This window comes from Martes martes (genome assembly GCF_963455335.1).
Source record: "Martes martes genome assembly, chromosome: 9".
Taxonomy (NCBI): domain Eukaryota; kingdom Metazoa; phylum Chordata; class Mammalia; order Carnivora; family Mustelidae; genus Martes; species Martes martes.
The window spans coordinates 33,570,544-33,584,610 of NC_137896.1; the positions used below are offsets into that span (position 1 = coordinate 33,570,544).

General features: G+C 46.4%; 1 protein-coding gene across 1 annotated transcript in view; it reads left to right on the forward strand.

Moving 5' to 3' along the window:
- The first annotated feature begins 6,695 nt into the window (after positions 1-6,695).
- PLCB4 (phospholipase C beta 4) overlaps positions 6,696-14,067 on the forward strand; it is a 408,965-nt gene continuing 401,593 nt past the window's right edge. The window contains exon 1 of the mRNA XM_080813478.1: positions 6,696-6,872. The gene's annotated coding sequence lies outside the window, so the exon portion shown is untranslated. The remainder of the gene's footprint in view (positions 6,873-14,067) is intronic.

The window sequence follows — 14,067 nt, forward strand, 5'->3', positions numbered from 1 at the left end:
CGTATGGAAATATAGGACCGATTTTCAAGGGTTGGAGAGTAATTTTAAAGCCCACAAAATTTTACCATCACAATAGAACAGATTAACACATTTTGATATATTCATACAGTGATAAAATTTACAACAATAAAAAGGTACAAACACTAGATACAAATTGCAACTTGGAGGAATCTCACACACATAGTAATGAATGAAAGTAACCCCACACAAAGGAGTGCATTCTACCTGATTACATTTATATGAAGTTCAAAAACAGGGAAAACAATGCCTGTTAGAATAGTGATTATTTCTGGTGGTGGTGGTGGTGGTAGTGTGTGTGTGGGGGGGGGTACTGCCTGGGAAGGAGCATGAGGGAACTTTCTGGAATGTTGAAAATACTTTGAACCAGGTGGTGATCACATAAGAATTTCTGGAAGTGGAAATTCCTTAGCTCCCACTTAGGATTTTCATGTTTTATTGCATAGATGTTATTACCTTCATAATAACAACCACCACCATCATCACCATCGCACAGCACTTTGAACTTCTGCAGTAGTCATAGTCCAAGCCTGGCTCACACATAGAAAATTCCATTCTTAAGCTAATTTGTTTGGAATGGAGTTAAACGCTCCTCTTTTTTTTTTTTTTAAAGGCTATACATTCAATGAAGATTTTTTTTTAAGATTTTTTTTTTTTAATTTATTTGACAGACAGAGATCACAAGTAGGCAGAGAGGCAGGCAGAGAGAGAGGAAGGGAAGCAGGCTTCCTGCTGAGCAGAGAGCCCGATGCGGGGCTCGATTCCAGGACTCTGGGATCATGACCTGAGCTGAAGGCAGAGGCTTTAACCCACTGAGCCACCCAGGTGCCCCTAAACTCTCCTCTTTATTTTGCTTTTCTTTCTATTCTCTCTTTAGGCTCCAGTCAACAGTCGAATTGACAGAAAGTTTAGTGAGGCTTTTGAGACTGTCACTATATTCTACACAAACCCCATCCTTGAACGATTTTCTTCATTATCATTCTTTTTGGTTCTCAGTGCCTCTAACAAATTATTTCTTCCTTCAGCACATGGTGGAACAAGACACAGGTTAGGGAGGAGACACCCTGGGGCCAAGGCTGGTCCTTGTGCTTCCCACTTGTCAAAGCTATATGTCCCTAGTTAAGGCGAACTGGACCAATGGGCTGGTGGTGATCTTTTCATTTACAAAGAACAGCATGTAAAAAGCTAGGTGGAAGTAGTGATGAATGTATCACTTTAAATCAGGACAAGAGATGAGCTGCCCTTTCTCTAAAAAGAATACAATGTGATCTTTTGAGAACATAGTTGTGGCTATTAACCTGAAGGTGCTGATTGTCTCCTGTCCTCCTTTCCTGTAAAGTTGCAGTACCAAGTAAGACTTTATAAAATAATGTAAGGACCTCGTTACATGGACAGTTTGCTTTGGCCCTTCTTGTGGTGAATATTAATTTCCATAATAAGATGTTGGCCTGTGACTAGTTAGTAAAACCTGCAGGTGAGTACAAAGAAGTGTTCAGGCACTCACATTCTAGAAAAAGTTCCCATAATTAGGTCTAGATATCCTCCTCATGGCAGAAAAAACTGTCTTACCCCCCTCCCTATCAACATTTCAACCTGGTTTGGATGGGCTATTTTCTCTAGTACTTCCATTGGGCACTGTGCAAGGATGCTGGGCTTAGCTTTCTTGTACATGTCCCACCCACTAGGGTGCCTGCCTGGCCTATGAGTCCCAGCAGTAAGATGCACTGGGCTATGCCACCACAAGCATTGTGGGCTTGGAATAAAAGAAGTGCTGGGAGGGTGGGAGTCCAAAAGGACCCCTGAAGGGCCTTACTTGTGTCTTTCATGGCAGAGAACAGGCAAAATGACACCTGCCACAAAGTCGCTAGTGTTTTACAATTTTTTTTTTAATTTTAAATTTTTTATTTTTATTTTTTAAAATATTTTATTTATTTATTTGTCAGAGAGAGAGGGAGAGAGAGAGAGCGAGCCCAGGCAGACAGAGTGGCAGGCAGGGGCAGAGGGAGAAGCAGGCTCCCCGCTGGGCAAGGAGCCCAATGTGGGACTCTATCCCAGGACGCCGGGATCATGACCTGAGCCAAAGGCAGCTGCTCAACCAACTGAGCCACCCAGGTGTCCCTGTTGCTGGTGTTTTAGATAGAGAAGCAGCCACAGTGAGGACCACAATGGCCACAAATCAAAAGCAGATACATTCATTCATTTCCTCCTTCTTCCTTCCTACCCAACATCCTGCACCAGCCAGGCCTTGAAGGGCCGGTGGCATGAAGGGGTTTAAGGGCCAGATCCTGTGTCACCAGCCTTCTACTCTAAGGAGCAATGGATCCAGCTGGGGCCAGCAAGGGGACAGAGAGAAGATGGGATTTCAATTGAGTCTAACGTTGAAGATGTAACATAGTCTGAGTTTTAATGCTGAAGATGATAAACTCAGCTCAAGTGGAACCATGGCTGTCCTTTTTTTTTTTTTTTTAAGATTTTATTTATTTATTTGACAGAGAGAGATCACAAGTAGGCAGAGAGGCAGGCAGAGAGAAGGCGGTGCGGAGGGGGGGCGTGATGGAGAAGCAGGCTCCCTGCTGAGCAGAGAGCCCGATGCGGGACTTGATCCCAGGACCCTGAGATCATGACCTGAGCTGAAGGCAGCGGCTTAACCCACTGAGCCACCCAGGCGCCCCTACGGCTGTCCTTTTACTGGGCTCCCTTTTTGAACTCTTCTGTCTACAGGTAATCTCAAGGTGAGCTCTCTAAACCACTGATAAGATCATGTTCTGACCCTGCTCAACATCTTCCCACGGGTTCATACCGCACTTGGCCTGAAGCCCAAAGTCCTTTCTGTAGCCTCAGGTGGCCTGGGCCCCTGCTGCCTCTGTGATCCCAATTCCACCCATTCTCTGCCTTGCTCTACCAGTCCGGCCTCCTTTCTCTTTCTTGGTGCCAATCACATTCTCATCTCAGGGCTTTTGCTGTTCCCTCTGCTGAAAACACTGTTCCCCAGATATTCAGATCTCTCTCGTCATTTAGGTCTCCACTCAATGCCACATCCTCAGAGAGGCCGTCTCTAACCACTGTCTAAAATAGAGCTCCCTCCTATCTACCTCATGAAGATTTTGCTTTTCCTTTCCTCCCTGGCTCCCGATACTACTTGCTGTCATATCCTTTTAATATAGTATGCTTTTTATTGTTTGTCTCCTCTGATACTATCTAAGCTCCATAGGGGAAATGATTTTGTCTCTTCTGTTGACTTTGGTATCTTGGGCAAAGCATAGTGCCTGGCACATTTAAAACGTTTCAGAAACGGGGGCGCCTGGTTTCCCCGGTTGGTTAAGTGACCGACTCTTCATCTTGGCTCAGGTCATGATCTCATAGTTGTGAGATGAAGCCCTGTGTTGGGCTCTGTGCTAGGCAGGTCTGTTTGAGGTCTGCTTGAGATCTCTTTCTCTCTCTCCCTCCCTCTCCCTCAGCCCCTCCCCACTCCCCAAGTGTGTGCACTCTCTCTCTCTAAAAATAAATAAATAAATCTTTTTTAAAAAGTCTCCAAAATGTTTGTTGGGTGAATGGCTATCTAAGATGGCATTAAAGGGGAAAGGGGAGGGAAGGGAAAATGGAGCTTCAACAGAAATGAATTAAACTTAGTACTTTGAAAAACATTTTAAACAGTTAATATTTATACCCCACTGAGCTAAGATTCCTTAAAAAGTGCACTATTAGGTTGATAGTCTAACAATAAATGATTGCTACAGTTGGGCTTACCAATATGTAAAAGTTAAGGATAGGCTTAATCTATAAAGCCTTGAGTGAATTCTAGGGGAAAAGCCTGATTTTATAGAAGTTGGTCTATGCGGTAGATTGGAAAAACGAATAAACCCTACTTCAAAGTGAAGTTTATTATTTCTTTCCATGCTTTACATCTGGACTTGGTCACACGGCTTTCTTTAGTCAATAGAACATCAGCAAAAGGAAGTACGAAATGCTATTTTATTTTATTTTTTTTAAGATTTTATTTAATTATTTGACAGAGATCACAAGTAGGCAGAGAGGCAGGCAGAGAGAGAGAGGAGGAAGCAGGCTCCCTCCTGAGCAGAGAGCCTGATGTTCGGGGTTCCATCCCAGGACCCTGGAATCATGACCCAAGCCAAAGGCAGAGGCTTTAATCCACTGAGCCACCCAGGCACCCCTGAAATGCTATTTTAAATAGGAGCTTGCCCTCCCTTGCTGCTGAAAACTAGAAGCTCCCTATATGAAGAAGCGATATAGAGAGAACATGCTTTCATCTCAGCCATCAGATGAGGCTCCAAGCTTTCCACATCTGCATGAGTGGACCCAGCAGAAAAAGGCAGAACTGCTTTGCTGATTCCAGTCCAAATAGCTGATTCACAGAATTGTGAGTGAATAAATAGTTGTTTTAAGCTACTACATTTTGGTGCGGCTTTATACAGGGGAGACTAACTGATAAAAGAGGTTTAGGGGTACTATATACTAAATTAAATTCCACTGTGGACATGGTGGAGACACACAGATGAAGCAGCTGGCTCATCGTCTATGGGTGATACCTGGGGAATATAGGAACATAAGCACAGGATGTCCTCGAGTACTGGGTTTGAAACTATCTACGCTATTTATTGGTTGTGTGACCTGGGTGAAATTGCTTTGCCTTTCTAAACCTCAGTTTTCATAAATATAAATAGAGAACAGGCCTAAAATACTGCCCTAACCTTTTGCTACTCGGAGTCTGATCTTAAACCAGCAACACCAGTATGACTCGGGAGCTAGTTAGAAATGCAAAATCTCAGGTCCCACCCCAGGACTGCTAAATCAAAATCTGCCCTTTAAAAAGATCCCCCGAGGATTTGTGCGCACATCACAGTCTGAGAGGGCTGCTGGATTCCGCTGGCGTTTACTCAACATCACCACATCTCCAAGACCCCTGGGCAGTGAAGAGCCACCCAGCTTTTCCCTGGGATCTGTCTTTCCTTCTTTTCCAATCCGGCTGGGAAACTTGGTTTAGGCTATTTTTCTTGGCTTCTGCACAGACAAGTTCAGCTAACTTAGGAGCCTGTTTAAGGGCTAAGCTAAAATCGCAGCTTAGCAATTCAGCTGGGGAGTTGTCAGTGGGCGCTCAGCCCCCTCCCACTTAAGGATGCCCAGCTGGTAAACTTTTGATCTCCCCCCTCCCCATCCCAATCTCCTTTTAGCCCTGCCTAGAAAGGGCCAGGACGTGCCAGAGGAACGAGGCTTTGGTATCTACAACTGCTTCTGCCCATCAAGAGCCTGGACATCCCCCCCTCCAATCCCCACACTGCACGAGCGGCCACACTCACTCTATCTTCCTGGCCGGCCGGACCTGCTTAGGCGGCTGAGCATGCCCAGTTTAGCAGCGAGCATGGCCCCAGTCCCCAATGCGCAGGTGCCACGTCTCCGGGTTTTGGTGGCCGCCGGCCGGGAGGAGGAGGCGGAGTGGCCTGGGGGAGGAGGAAGCCCTCCCGAGAGTACTGGAGCAGCGCGCTGAGGGTCCACACAAAGAGTGATGCTAGAGTCCGCCCCGTTAGGGTCTGAGTGCGAGAGCGACTCGGATTTACTGGGGGCCGTTGTAGGGTAGGGGTGAGGCAGGAACTGGCTGGAGCAGCGCCCCAGCGTTACAGGGACGAAAGTCTGGGGGGTTTGCGTCTCTGAGGTTGCACTTGGGGGAGGACTTTTTGGAACCACTTAATCTCTCTGTGGCTCAGTTTAAGCCTCGGGAAAAAAAAAAAGGTAATAGTAGTACTTGCTTCGGAAGATTGTTTTAAGGATTACATGAATAAAAAAGCGTTTAGAATAGTGCCTGAAGCACTGTAAGCGCTTTATGTGTTTATAAAACAAAATGTAATCAAATAAACACCTCCCCCACCCTCGCCAGTCGCTTTGGGGTACCAGTTCTCGCCAGTCCTGGACCCCTCCGCTGCCCCCGCCTCACGGCCCGCGGCTGGCTGTTGGTCTCCCAGCAGAGCAGGGTGCCACTCCCCCCTACCCCCAAGCTTTTGCGCCCCACGCCACCCTGCACGCACCAGGACCCAGGACCCCAGACCCTGGGCACGTGCTGCGGCGCCAGGGCTGCGGTGGGCGGCCGGGGAGACCCCCGAGGAGCGCGCAGCGAGGCTGCTTCCCCGGACGCCCCACCCACCGCCTCCCGGCGCGGCGCGCGACCCTCCAGGGCCGCCCGCCCCCTGCAGCGAGGCTGCGCCCCCGGCCCGCCCGGTACCCCCTCCCCGCCAGCCGGCTCGCGGCAGCCGGGCGGCCGGCCCTGCCCCTGCCCACCCCCAGCCCAGCCCGGGCGCGCCGCACTGGGCATGCTCCGTAGCCTGGGCAGGTTGGGGCTGCGAGGCGACAGCTCGGGCTCTGGAGCCGGGAGGCGAACCGGGAGGGAGACTCGGGGTTGGGGCAGAGGGAGCGGCCGGCCACGAAGGGGCAGCGGGACCCCGGGCCGGGGACAGGCCGAGCCCCGCGGGCGGGCGGGCAGGCGGAGCGGGCCGGCGCTGCTCCGCTGCTTCGGCGAGGAGCGCCCGCGGAGACCCCCCGCCCTCGGCAGAGGTGAGGATCGCGCGCGGGGAGGCGGGGAGGCGGGGGGCGGGCGGGGGCCGGCGGGAGGGCGGGACCGGACGCGCCGGGAGGGGGCTCAGCGGCCGGCTCTCAGGGGTTGGGGGGAGGGGGCTGGTGGCGCGGGGAGCAGTAAGTGAGCCGCACCGCAAACAAGATCTCACACACACACACCACACACACACATACACACACACGCGCGCGCGCGCGCACACGCGCGCACACACTGGGTCTCCAGGCGGCGGCCGTGGCCGCATCCCCGGCAGCAGCTCCGGGCAAAGTGACAGGTAGGAGAAGGCATTTCGGGTCCCGCCCGAGGATGCTCCCGCCCGCCCCGGCCCGCGGGGTTTGTTTGTTCCCGGCGGGTGCGTCCCGGACGCGTGCGCGCGCACCCGGATGCCCTGCCGGGGAGCCCGTGCAGGTGCGGGGTGCTAGGCGCCGCGCGCGCGGGAGGCAGGGGTCCGCGCGCCACCCCCTCCCCTGTAATCATCGCCTACTGGGTTTCCTCCGACTCCGTCCAGACGTTAACCGCTTCTGGCTAGAAATAGCTCGGCTCGACGTGTATATGATTATTTTGGTTGGAAATAGTTGGCACCGTGCAAAGCATGTAAATGTGTATGCATGTGGATCTTCTTACCTCTTCTGGGGAGGTAATAGAAATGATTGACCATTTCCACTTAAAACAACACTGACAGGCCAGCACTCGGTGGGGGGCAGTGTTTGAGCCTCCTAAAAGCTTATAAATGATGGAGATTAAAGGTTTTTTTTCCCCAGAATTTTAAAGTTGTGTTTTCCTTAACTAATTAGAGTCTCTCTATATAGTACAGTTCTGCCTGTAGACTTTGTAGGCAGTACCGAAGTATGGAAACATGGAAGTCATCAATTTCCAATTTTTTCTAAGCGTGCCTTTATCTAGAATCATAAAACTCGCATAAACTAGGATTTTTCTAGAGAAAATACACGTGCCTATTATATTTTCAAACTTATGCATGTATTTGAGAGATAACTTCCTACTCTTTTTTTTTTTTAAGCTCTTGTAGCGAGTCTCTGGTTATACACAGGAGTTTAAAATTTAGTTTCCGTCAAACTATTAGTGGAAGATTGCCCTTTTTTTTTTAAACCACGTGATACAGGGTGATCTATAAATTAGGAGTGTGTGGGAGATAGCTGTTTAATAGTTCTGTTTGGTTGGCACTAATGTCATTCAAACATAGGCAGCCCTGTAATACCTAAAATTGAATTCAGTTTCCTCTTTAAAGGGAAATCAGATTCATAAAGTAAACATGACCAGGAAAAGCAACTGGTGACTTTACCTGGGCCATCTATGAGGAGGGTAAGAAAGTGGCTAAGGAACTGTGTTCCTAGGGGAAAACTATGCCTCTGTGTGTGTAAAATTTAACTTTATCCTTTTAGTTTTTTCAGGACACTTGGTTTCAAAAATATGTGGTTGAACTGAGAACCTAGTGTTGTGTACTCTTCAAACTTAAGTGGCCTAAGTTATAGAGCACAGAAATCTAGCTGGGTAGGGGCGTGTAGTTTAATCTGCCATTATTCATGTTATGTAATCTAGAATGATGTTTTTCATAGGGCAGTCTTGCATAGTTTTCTGCTGGTGTTTTAATTTATTATGTCATTTTGCTTTTGAACTGTAGAAGTTTAATAAATGATTGCCATCTTGGGAGAACACCTGTTTTCATAGAAATTCACTTTTTAAAAAAAAATATTATTTATTTATTTATTTATTTGACTCAGAGAGAGATCACAAGTAGGCAGAGAGGCAGGTGGAGAGAGAGGGGGAAGCAGACTCCCTGCTGAGCAGAAAGCCCAATGCAATGCGGGCTCAATCCCAGGACCCTGAGACCACGACCTGAGCCCAAGGCAGAGACTTAACCCACTGAGCCACCAGGCGCCCCAGAAATTCACTTCTTAAATGGAAGAGCGTTTTTTTTTTTTTTTATTGGCATTTTTATTTGAGGAGACTTTTGCTGCCAGAGCTAGTAACCCTTTGTGTGTAACATATTATGGCATAGCTAAAGGTATCCTCTAGTAGATTACCAATTACACATCCCTCCAACTGTGATTACTCAACCATCTGAATTTCGTTTTGATTTAGCTTTGATGATATCACCGCCCAGCTTTGAATTAATGGCTGTTGAAAATGCTATTCTACAAGTAACTGTCAAAACAGAATTTCTAAGACTCCATTTGATCACTGGATACACATTTCTATCTGTCGGAATAATGCTACCTTTATTTTACAAATGCACACCCACACAGAAGCGCTTTGTTCTCAAATACTGTCTTTGGAGTTTTATATTTGTGTGCCTGACAATGTGAATGATATTAAACTACTCTGCCCCAGAATCTTGAGGTAGTGTGTTTTCGCCTATGAGGGAGCGAAATAGGGAAGTTTAAAAAGTGGTAAGGGTCTCTGCTTTAAAAAAAAAAAAAAAAAAAGTGGTAAGGGTTACGGAAAAGCTTTTGCAGAAAATGAACTTTAAAAATCTGTATCACTTTGAGCGATTTCATCTCCAGCAGAGACCTAGCCAATGCCTTTTGCCCGCTATTTTATCTTTCCCAAGAATACATCCAACTGTCTTGGCCTTATTGTGTACTGCTGATTTTGGTATCAGGAGCCAGTTATGTTTATTAGGAATTGAAATGTGTTTGCCTAGTAATCCCTAACCCACCCTCAAAATTAAAATTGTAGTAAAATTGCCTTTCAGTGCTGCTGTGTTGTTTTCCTTGAACGGATCACATTGGCATGCTAATTTGTGAACGGATGTGATAGAAGTTAGGCCAATTTCTGGATGTTGTGTTGCATTTCCATCCTCAAACTTTCAGATGTAGTCAGCTGACTCAAATATCACAATTAATAACTTTTGTGGATTTTAAAAAAATGCATTAGTCATTAGCTGCTGAATTTATTTGATTTTTAAAATTTTAAAATCTTACATTAAGAATAAATTATACCTTTTTGTATCACAGGACTTAATGTAGTCATAGGAAAGAAAGCTTATGTATTTCTCCCCTTCTCCCCAAATGCCCTTAGTAGTGAATAGTGAATTCAAACATTTTGGAGGAAGCAAAAATATTCTTTGGAACTTTAAATTATTTAGCAGATTATGGCTAAATTATCATCGTTTGTAAGGGCCACTTCTAAAGTAAGGATGAAACAGCCTGTTTATTAGCACTCGTGACCTAGGTTTTTAATAAACTGGCTATCGCAGTAAGTCTTGTAAAACCAAGAACTTCTGCGTTTTATATGCAGAATGAGGTCAAGGACTAATGGGGCTGCTTTAATGATCACACTTGGTATTTCATGTCCAGACTGAAGTTTCTAAAATAGATGCTTTTCACCTCATAATGTGAACTTGTAGGCCATATTAGTGTCTGCCAAAAAGACTCATCTACCTCTCAAGAAATAAATACAGCTTTTCATTGCCGATGGTGGGCAGCAGCGACTTTCTGTGGTTTTGCTGGCGCAAGGACACTGCTTAGTTCTCAGTACTGTCCATTCTGTATTTTTCTACTCCCCTGCAATTGTCAAGAAATGTTATGACCTTGCATAGGTCTTTCCTCCATTCCTTAGTATTTGTTCTTCTGTCTAACAGTTTCTCTTTTGATAAAGCCTTCCCCCTTAAAGTAGAAATACTTCCCCAGGGTGTAGTACTGTTTATCTAGTTATACCTTAGAAGGATATGAAGGTCTAGCACATTCAGAGGCTATGATTCTTTCACTAACCAAATAGAAAAATGGGTGGTTTACTTCACCCCAGTGGAAGTAGAGCTGGGTGCTAACGCATCACTGTGGAGATGGGTGAGAAGTCTGCACGGCCCTCATCAGAATTAAGCCTGCTTTAAAAAAAAAAAAATCACCCAGAGTCACTTTTATTCTCAAGGCCCATTGCACCCAGTTGCAAACAACCACCCTCAAGTCCCACTTTGTAAAAGTCTGGTTGGAAGCTCATGCCTTTGGATGCTTTTCATATGCTCAAGGTGTAACTCAAGTTCACAGGGGATGTGAAGGCGCTACAGCCCTACCTTCCAGATCTCAGCTGGGAGATCCTTCCATGAAGGAGGATGAATGGTTACCAGGTTTTTGTTTTTTTTTTTTTTTTCTCTGCATGAACTCCCTCTACTTTTTCTTTCCTTTTCTTTGAGGAATCAAAATAGTTGAAAGAGACAGAAATCAGAGGAAAGTGTTTCTCTGAACGCCTTTCTAGTCTCCCACCTATAAAACCTTCTTTGAGAAGGTTGCATACCAGGTGATGGCAGGATAGTGTTCTCTTACGCGTTGGCTGGGAGTCTCCGTCACAGCTCTTTTCCCGTGATCCTTTGGGATGCTGAGGGTTGGGAAATCCTACCTCTAGCAACCACACTACCCTTGGGGTCAGGCAAGCCATTGCTTTGAGATACATTGCTCTCAAAGTATACTTTTGCTCCTGAACAATTGGGTGTTTTTGGCTCCCTGACATGATTGAGCCACCTCTTCAGAACAAGGGGAAGAAAGTAACTTGATGTCATTAGTTATAAACAGGTCATCCAGAGGAAAGAGACTGCAGACCATTAGATTTATACTTGACATCTCATGCTGCCCTCTGGAGCAAGAGTCCTTCATCTCGGGTCCACCCTATAATGGTCTGAGGTTGGAATTTGGTGGGTTGATGAATTTAGCTGGCAAATGAATTATGTCTTTATTTGCATTTACTTCCAAATGACGATTAGGCTAAGTATTATTGTCACTCTGGATCTTGGCATTTAATGGGTTGAAAAAGAAACACATGCATTACTAGGTATGCCCAGATTAAAAAAAAATTATTTTGATAAGTATATTCCAATATCAGTTGTTTTCCTTTGTGCTTCATTTTATACACTTAAAAATATTACATTCATAGGGTCTATATGATTCCCCAGATTTGGCAGAGGGTGGGGTTTGTGACCCAATGAAGGTAAAGGACAACTGATCTAGAAACACTTTGCCTTAGAGACAGCTGGGGGCTAAGTGGGGGGTTGCATCGTGGGTTTGCTTTCAGCAGGTGCAAAGTTGCTAAGACCCTCAGGTGTTGGAATCAGGCACACCTGAGTTTGAATCTCAGCGATGTCCTGTATTAGCTGTGTGATCCTGGGCACCTACCCACTTGCCCCATCTGTAAAATGAGGAGAATAACCCCATAGGGCAAAAGTGCACAGCACACTGTACTGTGTCTGATGCTGGGTATTGTGTTTCTGTTACTTTTGCTACAGATGAGATTAGTCTTTCTCCTCATACACTAGTATTATCGCTCACTCTCTCCTTCTCTGGAGGGGCAGATGCCATTGACCTAGCCATAAAAAGTAGGCTGAGTCCGTTCCTATAAAACTTGTAACAGAGGTCCCCTGGCTGGCTCAGTTGGTTAAGTGTCTGCCTTCGGCTCAGGTCATGATTTCAGGGTCCTGGGATCGGGCCCCAGGGCAGGCTCCCTGCTCAGCAGGGAGTCTGCATCTCCCTCTCCCTTTATCTCCCTCACCTTGCACCTGCTCATGGTGTGCACTCTCTCTCTCTCAAATAAATAAAATCTTAAAAACAAACAAACAAACAAACAAACTCATAACAAGGGATACTTGCTGTGCCCCTCTGCAAGTACAGAAAGTTCTGGTCACTTTTTAGGGCTGCCATGAAGTTCCAGATCATCCCCCCTGGACTTGCCTAACCCTGTTAAATCAGCCCTAATTGCCTCAAATTCTGTGACTGCGGGGCTGCAAACTCTGCTTAGTGCGCCAGATGTTATCCTTAGGGCATCTGTGCCTCCCACCAGGCTTTTAAAAAAGACCATCATAAGCCATGTAGGCCTGGAAGGAGAGAGGTATTGCCTAGACTTATTTGGAGATCTCTGGTGTTTAGGAGGCTTGGTGCCTCCTGCTTTCGCATGGGTCTTCGGCGGCGGCATGTCACACAGTAATAGAAGCAGTGGACATAACACAACAGGCATTTGTCGAGTGAAGGGTGTGTGCCACATCCTTGGATCCTTTCTTTGGTGGTTACTAATAGTCTCTTCATTTACACTTGGGGAAACGGAGGCTGGGGAAGGTGAAGTTGCTTTAGGGAGTTAAATTTCCAGGAGGGATGCATGCCCAGGTGGACAGATGCCAGAACTCCAAGTTCTAACCGCTGCCTTGCCTTACCTGCCGCCAAGGTGTGTACTGCCGAAAGATGTGTTGCCATAAGATGTTTGGTGACCTTTATTTTAAGTGACCAGGCTGAGGTCTGACAGAGAAGGTTCTGGCAACCCTGCTGAGAATATGTAATTGAAATAGGAAGTTGAGCATTGAATCCCGTGTCCTCTAATCCTGCAAACTTTTGTTTCTGCAGGTGCTTGGGCCAGAAGTCTGAGAGAGGGAGATTACTAAAGGCCACTCTGGGGAAGAAAGCAATTTTGGTGTTCTGCAGGGCCAGCTTTTACTGGGGAGGCCGCCCAGGTGGTAGAGACATGTGGGAGTGGTGGGGGGCACACAGGGCTGATGGATTCCCACCCCCGACCCAGGGTGGGTATCCGGCACAGCGTTGCCATCGCCTCCACAATTTTCAGAGAAGCATGAAGTCAGATTTCTTTTTAAGTGTGAGATCTCATTTGAAAATGGTTTAGAAATCAATTAAAATAAAAACAAACGTGTCAGCCCCTGGCCTGGCCAAACAAAACCCGTGTGTGGAACCAATTTGGCGCATCAGCTCCCATTTTGAGCCTTTTGTCTACTGTGCTCAGAAAGAGTGTGCACTAGAAATGGCCCGAACTGTAGTTTCATCTTGAAGTAAGCCCAGCATCCTTTCTTTTTTCCATTAAATTTCTTACCAAGGTTGCTGTGGTTATTTGTTTCCAGCGGACATAGATTTTAGATTCTGAATTTCCACTGTTCTTCTTTTCCTTCATTTTTCTAAGATGTTAGCAAATATACAAAGTTGAGGGAGGGAAGACATGGTTTTCTTTCCTGTATCCCGGTGCTCCTTTATTTTTATTTATTTATTTGACAGACAGAGATCACAAGCAGGCAGAGAGGCAGGCAGAGAGAGAAGCAGGGGAAGCAGGCTCTGTGCTGAGCAGAGAGCCTGATGCGGGGCTGATTCCAGGATCCTGGGATCATGACCTGAGCCGAAGGTAGAGGCTTTAACCCACTGAACCACCCAGGCGGCCCCCCAGTGCTCCTTTAAATAAGAACACCCCAAGTATGGAGAAATCGGTGACTTCATTTATGGGGACATGCAGGTTCTTTTTTGTACATCACTGTCTTGAATTCTGACCAGTCACAAAATATTTTCACTGCTACGTGGTAGTTGCCATATTTGTCCTGAACATGCAGACTGTAGATCTGTTTCTGCAGGTTAGTATTTCAAGGTGCAGTTGACTTAACAGTCCTCATTTTCCTTTTGGTTCTTAAATGAGTGATCACAAGTGATCGAATGAGGGTGAAATCCCTTTGAGGTGGGTTTCTCATATCTGCTGATGCA